Source organism: Saccopteryx leptura, chromosome 4 (assembly GCF_036850995.1).
Source record: "Saccopteryx leptura isolate mSacLep1 chromosome 4, mSacLep1_pri_phased_curated, whole genome shotgun sequence".
NCBI classification, from domain to species: Eukaryota; Metazoa; Chordata; class Mammalia; order Chiroptera; family Emballonuridae; genus Saccopteryx; species Saccopteryx leptura.
Genome location: NC_089506.1, coordinates 76,492,698 through 76,510,957, shown reverse-complemented (window position 1 = coordinate 76,510,957; position 18,260 = coordinate 76,492,698). Strand labels below are relative to the sequence as shown.

Here is an 18,260-nt window from a genome sequence, read left to right as displayed (position 1 = left end):
ACTTTAAGCTTCTACCCAGAATAATGGAACCAACATTTTATTACTGGGCATTAATATAATTTATTCTTACACTTATTCACTCATGAATTCAACAAATACTTATTGGATGTCTACTTCTGAGGCCTGTAACGGCTCAAGAGTTCACTGAGCATGTATGTATCAGCCTTAACGGAGAGGTTAGATGGTAACAGAGCATTTTGGTTCTATCTAATTTGACCAGGGTAACAGACATGATCATTCTATTATATGAAAACCAAAACCTTTTTTTCAGCTTCATTATGGCATCAGAACAACAATGTCTAAAATGATATTAAATTGGTACATTTCATTCTTTGTTTAATAAAAGATTTTGGTTTTCTATTCCCCCTCAAAACTTGAGCATACACTTAAAGGAACAAAACGGGTTTCTTAAATCTGTTCTTTACAAAATATGAATTATAGCTCCATTCAGAACATACAATAGGCAGTAGTATAAGGGAATTTTAACCTGCAACAATGAGAAAAGAAAGAAAATAAGTCAACAGTGGTACCACATCAACTAAAAAGTGAAATGAGTTGATGCTTTATTGCTTTTCTGCTTCTAAGATAACATGATTACTGACCCACGAAAAGATAAAATCAGAAAATACAAAAATGAATCTTCTAAAATAACTCCGGCATGAAATTCTAAATAAGATTTCATTAAAGTGCTGAAATTAAAAAATAAGTTTTAAAATCTCAGATATTAAGAAACAAAAGAAAAAAATAAATACCATAAACACCATAAACAACAATTTTATATAAAAAGCTGTTATCAGTATCCAGTCTTCTAACTAGAATATTATTTTAATTGGTTCCCAGCATTATCATCTAATTTCCTTGTAGAACATTTATAAGCTCTTTCTCATTAGTAGAGAAATGCAAAAATTCTTTGTCATTTTATGAAAATCTGCTTTCATAAAATATCTCAACTGGTTTGTCACTAAAATTATAAAATATGTCAATAAGCCTAAGTTATCAGTTTGATTTTAGATATAGTCTTGATTAATTTCTCTTTTTACTGTATTACACATATCCAAAATGCTAATATTGAAAGTAATGACTACTTCCATCACAAAAATTTCTTTCTTACTCTCTACTTAGACACAAGTTTATTATCTAGGTTTACAAACCAAGAGCTGAGAAGTAAGTCATCAATGGGGAAACATTTTATAATGTAAACAAAAGACTACTTTAGCAGATTATAACAATACAGAACACATTTTTAAAGAGATAGCTTCTGAGGCATCAAGCTTCACTGAGCTTTTCAACCTGCATAGAATTTCATAGATTATGAATAGGAATCCAGCTTCCTAAGGTATCTGCTTAGTCCCTCACTAAGAAAAATATTTACTCCTGAAGCTGTTTTACAAGAGAGTGTTCCTCTGAATAATGCTGTTGTATATATATATACTGGAAAGCTATGAAGACTGGACATTAGCAGTCCCTAGGAGCTTTCAAACACTTGAAAACTACATAGCTTTGCATGAACTCACACCAAAACATACAAAATGCTCATAAAAATGAGGAAGACTAAACCAAACCTGTGAACAGATGATCTCATTTGGAACCTTGAACACATTATGCATGAATAGATAAGCATAAACATCAGAGAGGCACATGCTGGCTCCTTTTACATATGTAGCAGTTGAAATACAGCCAGGATGGCCCAAAATAACAGCTCATCAGTATACAGAAGACAAAATCCTTATTGTATCATTCATCCGTTTGCAGTGCTGACATAATATCATATCCTCACATTCCATACTAATCATTTCTACTGTGATCATATGTGAACGGGATAGCCACCATAATCCCAGCTTTAGGCTGCACACACATATAGGCAAAGCCAGCAGTGCTATAGGACTATGGTTTCAAATCAGCTGTGACGTCCTCTTGCTCTTCCTTTCGGGAAAGAGAAAAGACCTGAAAGGCTCGGTCCTGAAATCAGCACTCGGAATTATTCCTTTACTTTCAGAAAGTGTGACATCGACATGTATGGGCTCTGAGGTTTGAATCCACGAATGTGTAGCTACAGTGAGGTGATGGAAGCACAGGAGACAAGCTAAAGAAAATGAAAGCTGAGAGAAGCCAAGGGAAAACACCAAAGGGAGGTACACAGAGCAGCTGGAAGTTAAATAAGAGGATTATGCGTATGAGAAAGTATGCGTATGAGAAAGTGAGAGAAGATATGGGTGTGTTATCAGAAAACCAAGCGGCAGGGACACTGCAAGGGCCAGAAATAACAGGGAAAAGTTAGAAGTTGTAAGCACAATGAGGAAGAGAAACTGTAAGCAGTCAAATTATGCCCTTTGTTACTACGTGTGCAATTCTTTTTTGAATAGGTTTTTAAAATTTATTGATTGATTTTAGAAAGTGAGGAAGGGAGGGTGAGGAGAGAGAGAGAAACACTGATCTGTCACTGTGTGTGCCCTGGCTGGAGATTGAACCCACAAACCAGAGGAGCCCACTGCATTTTGGGATGACACTCTAAGTAACTGAGCCATCTGGCCAGGGCACTAACTGCGCAATTCTTGATACAACACTGATGGACTACACTAGGGACAACCAACAGTTGTTTCTCTTGTTTGTTTGTTTTTTAAAAAGACCATCAAGAGTTTTGCCTAGGAAAGCTGACTTTTTGCTGTTCATCACCCTTTAAACACAAATTTTTTTAAAACACTAAAAGAATCTCACTCTTTCTAAAGGCAAAATTATTGTAAGGAAATAATGGATTTTAGTCAAAAAGAATGAGAGTAATTTCATTTTCCAAAAGATTATATAATATCACTTGAAAAAGTACACAAGAAATTTTTTTTTTAATTTTGGTTACTGATTTTTAGAGAGAGGAGAAAGAGAGGGAGGGAGAGAGAGAAAGAGGGAAAAGAAGTGGAAAGCATCAACTCATATAGTTGCTTCCCATATATGCCTTGACCAGACAAGCCCAGGGTCTCAAACTGGAAACCTCAGCATTCCAGGTCAACGCTTTAATCCACTGTGCCACCACAGGTCAGGCAACAAGTAATTAAAAAAAATAAATTGTCTTAAGAAATAATTGCATAAATACACACAAAAGTGTTGTGAAAAGCTAAAGATAAGTATAAACAGATTATTTTGCCACATTATCACTTTCTTCAGAAGTCTTTTTTTTTCTTTTTTCTTTTTGGCAGAGACAGAGAGAGTCAGAGAGAGGGACAGACAGAGATGAGAAACATCAATTCTTCGTTGCGGCTCCTTAGTTGTTCATTGATTGATTTCTCATATGTGCCTTGAGCAGGGGGGCTACAGCAGACCGAGTGACCCCTTGCTTGAGCCAGCGACCTTGGGCTCAAGCTGGTGAGACTTGCTCAAACCAGGAGCCCACGCTCAAGCTGGAGACCTCGGGGTCTCGAACTTGGGTCCTCCATGTCCCAGTTCGACGCCCTTTCCACTGTGCCACCGCCTGGTCAGGCTTTTCAAAAGTCTTAAAGCCCCTTTTATTCATAATATAAATATAATACATAATATTCTAGTAAACAGACTCCTCTCAGTGATCTGGGGATTACATGGGAGCTTTTCTAATCACATAATCATTTTCCTGAACAAACATTTTTAAAATGTAACTCTACCTTTTGGCATTTTGTTGAATGAATGCAAAATGGATCTAGAACTTTCAATATGTTAGTACCCAGAGTATTAAATATGTCTCCCACATCAGCCATTACTATCAGTTAAATAAAAAGTTTTTAACACTAGTCATATATTTTAATCACAAGGAGATCTTAAAAAGGGAAAACATGTCTGCACACTGCCCTATCTTTGGAAAGCCTTTCTGAAGTTCTTATGTATAGTCATGGTTGAGGACTACTTGGACAATATTCTGTTAAATGTTAGCCAAGATTTATAAGCTGCTTGTTTTGACTTTGATGGCACCAGGGATTTGTAGAGAAGTGGCATAAAGCATGCACACATGTGCAAACACACACACACACTGCCCCCAACTATCTATCCTTTTATCTATTCATCTATTCAGCCAGCCAGCTAGCATTTAAAAAAATTATGTTTAATATTATCTATAAAATCTTGAGATATAATCTCATGGCAGTCTTTTGAAAAGATTGTAAGGTGACTTGCCTAATATTACATAGGTCCTGACTGAGCTATTCTAAGAATCTTAGCTTTATAGCCTGATGTGTGGTCATTATGGAAAGAGAATTTGACTTGGACACAAAAGACTTAAATTCATTAATTTACTGTGCAACCTTGGTATCATCATTAAAATTCTCTAGGTTTGCCTGACCAGGCGGTGGCGCAGTGGATAGAGCGTCGGACTGGGTTGAGCGAGGGTTCATCTGGTTTGAGCAAAAGCTCACCAGCTTGAGCCCAAGGTCACTGACTCAAGCAAGGGGTTACTCAGTCTGCTGAAGGCCCACAGTCAAGGCACGTATGAGAAAGCAATCAATGAACAATTAAGGTGTTGCAATGCGCAAGGAAAAACCAATGATTGATGCTTCTCATCTCTCCGTTCCTGTCTGTCTGTCCCTGTCTATCCCTCTCTCTGACTCTCTCTCTGTCTTTGTTAAAAAAAAATTCTCTAGGTTTGAGTTTATCCACCTAAAAAAGAGTAATATTAATTCCAAACTCATTCAATTGTTGTATAGACTGAATTAAGGTTATTAAGTGCTTTTAAGTAATAATGAGAACTGCAGGAGAAAAGCACCCGAGTTTCCTCTTCTAGAACTAAAAATTCTAAACACAACCTAAACTATGACTATAACTCTCAGGAGTGACTTCACTTACTGACCTCAGCATAACATCTATCCTGGTACAGGATCGCATCACTCAGCCACACAGAGATACAGCGTATAAACAACCAGACAGGTACATATTACAGAAGTGGCTGAACAAGTCAGGATATTGTGAGGACTTGGTGTATCTACATGCTATTTTTAAATAAACACATTTTCTCTTAAATTTTAGAGGAAAGTCATCTGAAACTTTATTTTGTTCCTGTATTTTTTAGCTTAATTAGATTGCTCCGTAAGACGATTACGTAACAGTTGATGGAATACATACTTTAATGAATTGGCCTAATTTCTTAATTCCACAATATAAATAGCATATATCAATCCGTAGTTCAGTATGCATCCATTATAACAATATATAAATATATTAAAATAATTGTAACGGGCTGTTGGCTGGCCATTCTTTAATAGTCTTATCATGAGATAGACTCTCAGTAGAAAACTAGTTTATACAAGTTTCACCTTCTGATTTGATAATTAACTGAATGTGTAATTTTTATGGAAGGTGATTAAAGAAACTTATTGTGCATCTCACTAAAAAAAGGAAATAAACTGAATCTATGATTCTGTATCTGGTAAACATTTGAGCATTTAAGTCATAACATCATTTATTTTATTTTTATTTTTTAATATCTGGTGGGTAATATCCCAATCAAAAGAGGAGTTCCTTTCAAAAGTCTCTGGGCTATTATTGTGCATGCACAGATGAATTTTGATATCATTGTTTATATGGCATTATTTTAAATGGAAGTACATTTTAATTAAAAAACTGAATTCCTTTTTTACAAGAAATGCACACTAGGTATATACCTTAGCTTTCATGCCTTCCTTTCCCTCACTAGTAAGTGAAATTATAAAGATCCAAGCACCAGGCCTGACCTGTGGTGGCGCAGTGGATAAAGAATCGACCTGGAAACGCTGAGGTCGCCAGTTCGAAATCCTGGGCTTGCCTGGTCAAGGCACATATGGGAGTTGATGCTTCCTGCCCCCCCTTCCCTTTCTCTCTCTCTCTCCTTCTCTCTCTCTCTCTCTCTCTCTCTCTCTCTCACCGAAAATCTATTAGTGAATTGAGCCTGCACTTCACTTTCCACTATGTTGTTTTATTTTACTAAAAAGGAAACCAATTTTTCAAGATTTGTCTTGCATGGGCCTTCATGGTTATGATTTAGCTTATTTTCAGCCCAATGATTTTTATTCTTTACATGTTCAAGGACAAACTCTTAAAAACAAGTGTTGTATAAGTGTGAATTTATAAAACTGACCAAGAAAAAAAATTAAAGCCAAGTATACTAAGGAATGAGAGAAAGAACAAGAGATAAACTGTAGTTCATCTAAGAGTATAGATGAATAAATAAAAGGAAGCAAGTAGAAATAGCCTACATTGCCAATCTGGAACTCGGTTTCAGAAGCATTGAATGAGTTATCTACTGCATGTAAGGGGAAGTTATTTGAATGAATATTTAATAATTGCTTCATATCAATCTCTCAAGTGTTAGTTTAAGAAATGTCTAATTCCTTGAGAAAACTCAGAACATATACATAGCATAATGGACTCTTTACACTTTTATATTAATGCTTTTAAGCTTTCACAAGTGAACTAAAAATTCTAGTCTTAAAAAAGGATTCGATCCACATATATAAATTTATTCCAAATTCTCCTTATTTCCTAGTTATTATGTTTTTACATTATCTATTTATTTCCCAGGAATTTTATGAATAATATTTGCAAAGCAATCAGAATCTGTGCTAACAGCTGACTGCAAATCTGAAACTGGTTTGGCACATGTGTGTAGGGTAGTATGAGGCGAGAAAGACTCTCTTATATGATGGTGAATAGAGGGGATTCTGTTTATGCATTTCTAAAATTAATAGCAGACATTTCCAACACATAAAAATACTGACAAATGTGTTTTGACATGAACATAATGTGTTTATATGTAAATATACAAATATTTAACAAATAAATAATATTATAATATAATGGTGAATACTGAATCACACTTGCTAGATAAGAACACTGTGCTCAAGATATTAAAGCACTTAAATCCTATTCACCTGGTCAAATGAGATAAATAAGTAATAACACTCAAACAAATGTCAAAAAAGAAGTCTAGAGAGTTAGTTTCGTTCCTATTTTCTTACAACTGCTATCAGCCTGAACCTTACACAACATGCACAGATGTCCGAAAAATAAATTTCATGTTTTCAACTACATGACATTTTGGAAAGGCAAAACTATAAAGACATTTTATAAAAAGATCAGTGGTTGCCAGGGGCCTGGGGGAGAGGGTGGGATGAACACATGAAACACAGGGGGTATTCAGAGCAGTGAACTCTTCTGTATGTCCCCGCAATGGTGTTTACCTGTCACTACGCATTTGTCAAAACCCACGCAACTGGACCACACAAAGAATGAGCCTTAAGGTAAACTACGGACTCTACTTAATAATAATGTACCAATGTAGGTTCTAAGTCGTTAAACGTAACAAATGTGCTACACTAATACAAGACTGTAATAACACAAGAAACTACGCAACACTGACGTAGGCTGGGTTCATGGAATTCTTAGGTACAATCTGCCAAATTATTCTGTAAATCTAAATCTGTAATAAAAAAAAATAAAGCCATTAATTATTTTTTAAAAATGCATTGACTTCAATATCAATGCTAGTGATGAGATCCAATTTTATCCACCATTCTTTTTTTTTTTTTTAATCTTTTTTTTTTTTTTTTTTTTGCATTTTTCTGAAGCTGGAAACAGGGAGAGACAGTCAGACAGACTCCCGCATGCGCCCGACTAGGATCCACCCGGCACGCCCACCAGGGGGCGATGCTCTGCCCACCAGGGGGCGATGCTCTGCCCATCCTGGGCGTCGCCATGTTGCGACCAGAGCCACTCTAGCGCCTGAGGCAGAGGCCACAGAGCCATCCCCAGCGCCCGGGCCATCTCTGCTCCAATGGAGCCTTGGCTGCGGGAGGGGAAGAGAGAGACAGAGAGGAAAGCGCGGCGGAGGGGTGGAGAAGCAAATGGGCGCTTCTCCTGTGTGCCCTGGCCGGGAATCGAACCCGGGTCCTCCGCACGCTAGGCCGATGCTCTACCACTGAGCCAACCGGCCAGGGCCTCCACCATTCTTTGTAAAAGTATCAATAATAATCCAAAACCATTTTCACATTTTTAAATTATAAAAAGAAGAGGTAACTGTTATAGCTTATCTTTCCTATTTTATGGTTAAATATTTTTGTTATTTTGGTTTTAAATTATTATTGTTATTCAATGACTAATCATTTAAAATATTAAAAGTTTCACTTAAGAGATAAACATGCCTTATAGATATAAAAAAGTTCATTTACCTCAGGCCATAGTCTCACTTCAGTGCCTGAATCAGTGTTCTGTGTTAGTTATATATTTCAAAATATGCATCAGATTAATTTTCTCTGCTACCAGATAAACCTTGCTTTTGATTTCACAAAATGTTTACTATTAAAAGTTACTGTTTATAATAATATAAATATATTATAGTAGTGACATACATCAAGTTTCCGAGTCAAGAAAACCTGACCTTGGAAAGACTGAGATAACCAAAGTTTATTGAGATACAATTGGCAAATAACATTGTATTAGTTTCAGATGTATAACATATTGACTTGATAGTGTTATATATTGTAAAATTTCAAGTGTTGGCACTGTAAAGAAGCTTTTAAAAATATGGTCGTTCTGTTAGCAAAATTATATATATATATATACATACATATATATGTATGTATTTATATATTTTTTTATTTTTTCCACCACCTCAATACCAAGCAAACAGTACTTTAGAGAACTTAGGGTTGACCCTGGGTGCTGAGTATGACCCTGGTGGAGCCTCTGCTTCAGGTGCTAAAAAAAGTCATGAGCATGGCCCCGGATGGGCAGAGTGTGGACCCCCAGCGGGGGGGGGGGGGTTGCCCAGTGGATCCCGGTTAGGGCACATGCAGGAGTCTATCTCTGCTCCTCTCACTTAAAAAAAAAAGGCATCACACGGGATTCCAATGATCAGACAAGTTTGAAAAACAGTATTCAACTGCATTGGAAAATATTATCCATATAATATTGTTAGTATACAAAACTGGTTATAAAGAATGAACTTAAATTTGTCCTACCAAAACATTTTATGTATATATAAAATCTAGAAAAATGGCTAGCAAAATTACTCCAGAATATTAATAACGGTTTCTGCATTTGGTGAACATGTGGGTGTTCTCTATTTCCTTTTGTGCTTTTTCCTATGCTTTCTATATTTTCTACAGTGAGTCTGTGCTACTTTTCCTTTATTTATTTCTTTTTTTAAAGGGACAGAGAGAGAGAGTCAGAGAAAGGGATAGATAGGGACAGACAGACAGGAACAGAGGGAGATGAGAAGCATCAATCATCAGTTTTTCGTTGCAACACCTTAGTTGTTCATTGATTGCTTTCTCATATGTGCCTTGACCATGGGCCTTCAGCAGACCGAGTAATCCCTTGCTCGAGCCAGCAACCTTGGGTCCAAGCTGGTGAGCTTTTTTTTATTGCCAAGCCAGATGAGCCTGAGCTCAAGCTGGTGACCTCAGGGTCTCGAACCTGGATCCTCCGCATCCCAGTCTGATGCTCTGTCCACTGCACAACCGCCTGGTGAGGCGTGTCTGTGCTACTTTTAAAGTAAAAATAAATGTGTTATACTTTCAGAAAGATAAAAATATGTACAAAATATATTTTAAAGAAAAATTCTACAAAAGGGGTAGAGGTGTTTATAATTTTAATCTGGTTTTTCTGTCCCTAGATTCTAATGAACCATGTTATTAGAAGAAAATTACTCTACTGTTGGTAGGAGATAATAACAACTCTTATTAAAAGCTCAATTTGTCATGGGTGTTACTACTATCAATTTTAGACTGGTGGCATGGTTATTCTACAGGAATTAATGTGTATGGTCCTATATAAGTTGGAATTAAACTACAGAAAAGAGCTAAATATAATTGATAACAAAAGAGATGCAATCCAGTTCCCCTAGTCTAGTGGATTAAAACTATGAATTCCTCTTGAAACCCCAAACTGCTGCATTAGTTTATCAGGCAAACATTTTCATACTTTAGAAACCAATATAAACAATTATATACCAATGGATGGGAACCACAAAGCTTTTTATGTTTCTGATAAAAAAAAAAAAAAAAAAAAAAAAAAAAAAATGCCTGACCAGGTGGTGGCGCAGTGGATAGAGCGTCGGACTGGGATGCGGAAGGACCCAGGTTCGAGACCCCGAGGTCGCCAGCTTGAGCGTGGGCTCATCTGGCTTGAGCAAAGAGCTCACCAGCTTGGACCCAAGGTCCCTGGCTCCAGCAGGGGGTTACTCGGTCTGCAGAAGGCCCACGGTCAAGGCACATATGAGAAAGCAATCAATGAACAACTAAGAAGTCGCAACGCGCAACGAGAAACCGATGATTGATGCTTCTCATCTCTCTCCGTTCCTGTCTGTCCCTGTCTATCTCTGCCTCTGTAAAAAAAAAAAAAAAAAAAAACTTTCATTCAACCAATGTCTTTGTTTAGAGGATTTTACTATTGATATAATCAGCAACACACCGTGATAAACCTCAGGATGCTACAAAAAAATTACCCTGATAAAAGTAATTCTTCCTCTGCGAGACTTGCATTACTTTTTTAATGAACTGCATTCTGAAAACATGAAATGGGAAATGTTCCAACCCTGTACTATCAACACTGTAGGGCACTAAAAATGAATTGGAGAAAACAAAATTGTGCTTTTTAAATCAACTTCAGAGTGTACAAGCAAAACAAGTAAACATGCAAATAAGTGTTATAGGTACCTTACAATCATAAATTAAATAATTAAATCATGAAAAATAAACATTTATGCTTAATATTGACTACAACATTATATGGAAGAATCGTCTCCTCCCTTCATTTCATAAATGTCCCACAGAAGTTGAAAGCCCACCATGTTATCTAGAGCTGGGATCTAAACCTCAGAGTAATTCTTAAGACTGAATTTATTCCCCCCATTCTGCCCTCATCAGCTCTGGAAGAAGGAGACAGAGACTTTGTGTTTTTATATATGAGAGACTTTTTCACGTAGCTCACATGCAATTAGTATTTGGCATTGCTCAACTGAAGAGAATATAAAAATGACCACTGTTGGGAGAGCTGTCTGGTAGGCACCAACTCACTTCCCCAGTAAATCTTACACATAACAAATTTAATGGCATGAGGCAGATGGCAATAATCCACATTATACTATATCTCATAGTTAATTCCTGTTTGTTTTCATATTAAGCTTTAGGAAAACAGCAATTAGAAAAATCACTCCACCCCATTCTAGTGAGCGGAGGGGAGGCAGAAAGACTCCTGCATGTGTGCCCCAACCGGGATCCACCTGGCAAGTCCACTGGGGGTAATGCTCTACCTATCTGGGGCTGCTGCTCTGTTGCAGCTGGAGCTGTTTTTTTGGGGGTTTTTTAAGCTCCTGAGGTGGAGCCCATGGCCAACCTTAACAGGGGCCAACTCACTCCAGTCAATCAAGCCATGGCTGCAGAAGGGGAAGAGAGAGAGAGAGAAAGAGAGAGATAAAAAGAGAAAGAAAGGAAGGGGCAAGGGAAAGAAGCAGATGGTCACTTCTCCTGTGTGCCCTGACTGGGAATCGATCCCAGGACATCCACAACATGCTGGGCCGACACTCTACCACTGAGCCAACTGGCCTGGGCTAGAAAAACCATTCTTAATTTAGGAATTGAGCATTTGCATTTTGTGCCCTGGCCACACTGTATGTGAAATGTTTGAAAGAAGTGCACAAAGATGAGAGAATAAACTGAAAAAACCTAAAGCCTAATTATATTTGTAGCAGGACAATTAGAAACCTAAGTAGATAAATCAGTTTACCATCTACTTAATTTCTTCTTTTTCTTTTAAGCCAAACACTCGGCAGTGAAAAAGATATATTGTTTTATTTTTGGCTAACGATGTATATGCCTTGATGAAAGCTGTGTAATAAAATATAACTTTGGTAAATGGAACAATAACTGAGAGGCAATGTGCTTTTGTAAAAAGGTTCCATGCCTGAATTCTAGCCTAAGTTCTATTTCATATGACCAGTTTATTCATCATCTCTTTAATTTCTAATTGAAAACGACCTCAGTTATGCTTTAGAACAGTATCTGTTATCAACTTCAGCCCTACCAGAATCCACCTGTCCTGAATTAGATACAACTCTGTGCTTCCAAAGCACTCCAAGGCTTGTCCGTCTTTCTCTAATGAGGCTATGAGCCCAACACCTATCCTAGTTCCTAATACAAAGTAAGCATCTCATTAAAGCTCATTACTAAAGCTCTAATTGCTCCCTAAAGCCTTTATTAACTCTAAAAGTGAATAAATCTATGAAATTGCTCCATGTCTAAAACTTAATAAATAAATACATTAATTTAATTATAACATTAAAATTAGAGGTGAAAGTTTCCAACAGTTCATTCCTTTATTAAAAGGTTTAGTTTATTAACTGACATTTAAAAAAATTCTCTTACTGAACTTTAAGTTAGACTAGTTTCAATATATTACAAGATAATTTTGAAAAGAAAGAATGAATTCTTCCAATAGATCTAAAACATAACATATGAATCACATTTTGCATATTTGTTAATTTGAAGTGTTTTACTTTTTTTAATCAATAGAAACTGCATAGATAGAATTGCTAAATATATCTCAGTAATAGAAAGTTAAAATATAACTTGCTTTCAAAATTTAATTTTAATGTCTATCAAGTTTAAACCAAAGTTAGTTATGATTCTGTATTTTTTCTGTCATTCAGTAAATTATACACAGAGGGAAGATTATAAATCTTATAATTAGGTACAATGATGAATGTATGCATATGATCCCTGTTACTTTTCCATTCCACATTAACACAGAACAGTGCTGTCTACTCCCTCGTATGTGGGGATGCTCTATGCCAGCATCCTGAGTTTCCTCCTTCTGCCTTCCAAACTCCACTACATGTTTTCTGTGTATTTCATTCTACTTCCTTTTCTCTTCTTATCCTGTCTGCTTATTGTGTTCAGGTCCTTTAAGCTAATCTTACTCGACCAGAACTTTTGCCTACCTCCATGCCATTGTCTCCAATTTTATCTACACATCTGACACTTCTAATGACCACACTCAGGGCAAGGGCAATAGGACAGTCTCCATAACAAAGACAAAAGATCAATAGTACCACGGTTAAAAAAAACTGGCACTAAGCTTCAACCCTTTCCTACTATCTTTTTTCCTCTACCATTCTTTTCCCCCCTCTCTTTAAAAACAAAACAAAACAAAACCTTTTAGATTCTTTTGTTTTCCTCTCAATTTTCCTCCTTGACTTCATCCATATGTAACTATATCTATACAATGCAAACATTGCTACATGCATCTCTGTGGGTATCTGGTATGGCGTATGTGCTGATATGAATGCTAGTTAGCATATATAGTCTTGTGACTTAGCATAAAGCACACTTAAAATTATGGGATGAATGTATGTAGCAAGAATATGCACAAAAATTAACTTGATCTACTTATGAAGATGTATGTGTATTTAAGTGTATGTTCAGATGCCTACATTTTGTTAGTTTCATTCTTGTGCTTAAGTGCATGAACAGAAGAGTACAGATACTGTATATTTGTGTTTTATAACAAAGTGAGATGGGGTTGGGTCAGAGAGCTTAAGTCATAAGTGCAGTGAATGATTCCCAACTCTATTAATTAATCCTTTCCAGTAAGGATTCAGGGTGTCAGACAGATGACATCTACTTCTAGTTAAATCTAGGCATCACCACATATAGGGATGTAATCGCATATATATTTATCACTTATAGACATGTGTACATGTACATGGTATATTCATTTAATCCTCACAACATCTCAATACAGGAAACTATTATTAATCACATTTTATAGACAGAAAACAGAGACTTGGGACACGTTAAGAAATGTGTCAATGGCTCTACAGGTATAAGTGGCAACATGAAGACATAATTTTTCGTGATTTCTATCAACAAACTCTCAGTCTCAACTATACTGCAATAGTGACTCCCACAGTTGATTCTATACTGTATGCCTACAGTAGATCAGGAAAGACTGAAATGACTGTAATCCCTCCCACAAAATTTTTCCTTTTATTTCATGCAATTTAAAGAAGACTAATATTTAATAAAGAAAGGGTCAAAAAGGTTAAATAAAATCTTTCACGAACTTCACAAACATATCTTAGTTATTTTTCTTTATTAGTTTTCCCTATAATATCTCTTAGAAAAACAACTCTATATTATTAAACTATTATTGATTAAATATGAAAAAGGTTAAAATCAAGCACATTAATCACTGCTTTGATCCAAAAAACAGAATTTTGATTCCCATGAGTACAAGTTAATCTGTGTTTTTATGGCTTTAAATGATTTCTGTGATGAAACCTCAAATTAATTATTAAATAAATAAGCAAAGTCACATTTACATAGTTCATTTTCTACTTAATATCAGTACTTTCATCTGCAGTGAAAATAGCCCATGCTCAATTATCTACAGCCTTACAAGTGATCGTGGTAGAAGTAATCCCAAATGACAGATAATCCAAAAAGCGTTTGTGTTGGGTTTTAAATTCATTATATGATTCCAGCAGATTTATTGCCATAATTATACTCTTTTTCTCAGGCTCATATTAAAATTCATTTGTATTTCTTGAGCACTAAGCCAAGTGACAGCAGAAAGGAGGCTCCCAGATATGTGCTGGATGACAAAAGAAAATTTGATTTGCTATTAGCATTTTTTCCTGTAGATAATCAACAGGAAGATAAGCAAGAGCTGATTGTGAAACTGCATTGCATATTTATTCAATGCTTTATGTAATTAATTAAAAGGATATATTACAACACCATAGCAGAGGCTTGCAGGGCATGGGCTAGAGGGACACACCGACTTAGGTTATGCCCGGAATCTGGACTGTATCAGTGACCATAAGTAAGTTGCTTATCTTGCTAAACTTCAATTTCTCACTTATAAAATGGTTCAGGTAACAGTACCGACATCTGAAGGAAGTTCTGAAGATTAAATGATTGAATCACATTTTCTGACATAAAGTAATAGGTAAAGTAAGTTTTGGTTTTCATTTTTTTCTGTCCTAGCTGTTATTTTTTATGTTTTACTGTAGTGCTAAGACTAAAATACTACAGCCGATAGTTTGTGTCAGTTTAGCTTCCATAAAAAGACACAGCCTTTGGTTATTCAACAAATTATATAGTGCACTGTAGGGTCAAATATTAAAATTTGTTTATAATCTGCTCTAGCACAAGAAAGTGTATCTATTTGTGATATAACTATCAAAAATAAACTGGAAAATTGTAGAGATGTACAATTTCTTGTTTTAAACCCTTGGGGCACTATGTGTCTCAGCATACTAAATGTTTAGGGGGTTTAAGGAAGGCAGCGGCACATTGCCAAGAGGGATTGGGGTGGAAGTTCCTACTCAGACAAATTACTATTTCTGCAGTAACACAACTGAGCATTCCCACCGAGTGTTACAGGTAAAGACTACAAATATCTGCACATGTGCGCAGCTCAGGTTTTAAGTCTACACAAGGTTTTTAATGTTAATTTTTCAGAACTTTTAGGAATTTTTAGAATTACAGATAAGAAATTCTGAAACAGGATTAAATAAAATACCACTGATATCAATACTCCAGTATTTCATTAACACTGTACTACATATCACAGAATAAATAGGGTAAGAGAATGAAGAACAGAAACGTTCTTTTAATTTGCATAAAATGGTCCTGGGAAATTTCTTGTCAATGCAGTTCTAAACAGTAATCCAAGCTTGACTAATCACTCCTTTATTTGCAAAAGCATACAGCAGATTTGTAGAAAGAGGACATAGAGATGGCACTATTCCTTTCTCCTTGCATTTCAATTAGAATTTTTTTCTGAGCTGTATTTTACTGGTAAATTGGGTTAAATTATTATATTTCAATTTTAATAAGCTATTACATTTTTGATACATTCACTGTTCAACAGATGAGATAGAATATAAGCAATATAATAAGAAAGGGGACTGAATTCTTATGAAAAAAAATACACTGATTTATACTGTACCTTGTGAGAAATACACACAAATCATACCAGGTTGTAAATATTCCGCAAGGTGAAGGAGAAAAATAACACTTTGATGTACATTTGTAGAAGATTAAAGGAATGAGTTTACACCATTCACTGACACATGAGTACTCTTATTATGAATAAAGGAAAACATTATTCCAATGTTTTCTATAAATTCAATATATAAATCTAATCTATTCAATCAGAAGGGTTTTAAATTAGTCTGACTGCCAAAGCAGAACTTGCTGAAAATTCTGTTCAACAGGACAATCCATCAACACATAGTTGACTTAGGCTATGCTAAATTTTCTGGAATATCTGACATGAGGAAGTCACAGAGGAATGAAAAAATACATGTCCAAAAAAAAATGGTATATAAAAGTAAGTCCTTAAAAATAGTTTGTAAAGAAGACTTAATGTTGGCAACTTCAAATAAGAGCAATGGTTTTTCAGTTCAATCTAAAATTAAGCAGCAATTAAGAATTAACAGATTTAAAAGCTTCGGTTATCCGAGTACATGTATAGGGAGAACCCTGATAGAAAATATATGATGAAAGACATATATACTATTACATAATAATTTAAAAATACAGAACGATGGCAAGAAAGGGTGAACCTGTAAAATAAACACGAAGGTCAATTAGATAAGTGAGCTTTAAATATGACTGTGCTTCTTGTCAGTCAGGATAAATAAGTAATAGGTGAGTAGCTGTCTAGCTCACATTCTCTCAGAAAGGGACAGTACATATTTTTCACCATTGTTTCAAAACATGCATTAAATTACAAATTTTTTTTATAAAGAGCTTCATCCTGGGTAGAAGACAAAGTAAATACACTAAAAATAAATGAGCCCATTTATAGCAGATAAAATAGAGGGTGAGGGGACTACATTTCATTTCAGCTAAGGCAAATTCATCTATATAAGATCAGCTCTTCTGCTAGGAACAAAGAAACCTGAATTAAATTTGAAAAGGTAAAATTTTAAGACACCAGAGATAAACGAAAGCACCTAAGGCTTTTGGTACAAGATCCAGAGAAAGAAATAAACACAACGAGAGGAACCATTGATCTACAACTACTTTATTTTTTCAGGCATAACCACACCGTCTGGAATTCATTTAAGTATTACAAAATACTCTAGGAGACTATTCCAAAGAACTTAAAACTAAAAGGAGAGAAACCGTCAACATAAACACCTTATGAATGATTCAGAATATTTTTTTAAATGATCAAACATGGGCTTTCAAATAACTGCGGTAACATACCTGAAGGAAAAGGTAAGACTAAAATGTTACTCTAAAATTAGAACCTACCAAAATAATTAAAAGCCAAATATAAATTCTAGAAGAGAAAAAACAGAAGAAAGGATTAAGGAACTAAAAGATGAATGAGTCGAAACTGGCCAGAATGAAGTCTGGAAAGGAGGGTTGGGTAGGATAGTGAGATACTTGGAAAAGCTTAAGTTAAGACAAATGGGGCAGGTCCTCAGTGCCTGTAATTGGAGGCCCAGACAGAAGATGAAATGAAAAAGAGAGTAGGGTAGAAGTAACATTAAAAAACATAATTCCCAAGAATTTTTAAATAGATGATAGATATTAAGTTATAAATTCAAGAATGTCTATAGATCTCAAGCAATATAAATTCAAAGGGAATTAGTCAAAAGAGGTCATTGAAAGAATGACCTTTAAAGAAGTTACTGTTTGACCAAAGAATTACTACTCAATAAACATGGTGTAAGCCAAATAACAATGGAAGGATATTTTTAAATTGCTGAAAGAAAATAAAATATATCAAACTGTCAGTTTTGATACTTTTCTACCAAAGATCACAATAAAATTAAGAAAAAGAAGGGGAGGGATATATAAAGTAGATATATAGACTTATAATGTCCCAAGATTGTTGAATTGTTTAGTTACAAGTAAAAGTACTAATTTGTGGTGGACATTAATAGTCAAAGGGGAATGCAATGTTTAGGAGAAGCCATTATAAACAATAAAATAATATTTATATTGAAAGCTGAAACATGTTAATAAAAGGGAAAAATAGGGATGAAAATTTCTAGTTTAATACAAAGAAAGCAGGGAAGAGTAATAAAATACAGAACAGAGGGAACAAATAAAAACATAAAGGAAGATGTTATATTTAACTTTTTTTTTTTTTTTACAGAGACAGAGAGTCAGGGAGAGGGATAGACAGGAACAGACAGACAGGAACGGAGAGATGAGAAGCATCAATCATTAGTTTTTCATTGCGTGTTGCAACACCTTAGCTGTTCATTGATTGCTTTCTCATATATGCCTTGACCGCGGGCCTTC

General features: G+C 35.4%; 1 protein-coding gene across 2 annotated transcripts in view; it reads right to left on the bottom strand.

Moving 5' to 3' along the window:
- Positions 1-18,260, bottom strand: part of KLF12 (KLF transcription factor 12) — a 476,625-nt gene that overhangs the window by 166,947 nt on the left and 291,418 nt on the right. The gene's annotated exons all lie outside the window — the stretch shown is intronic.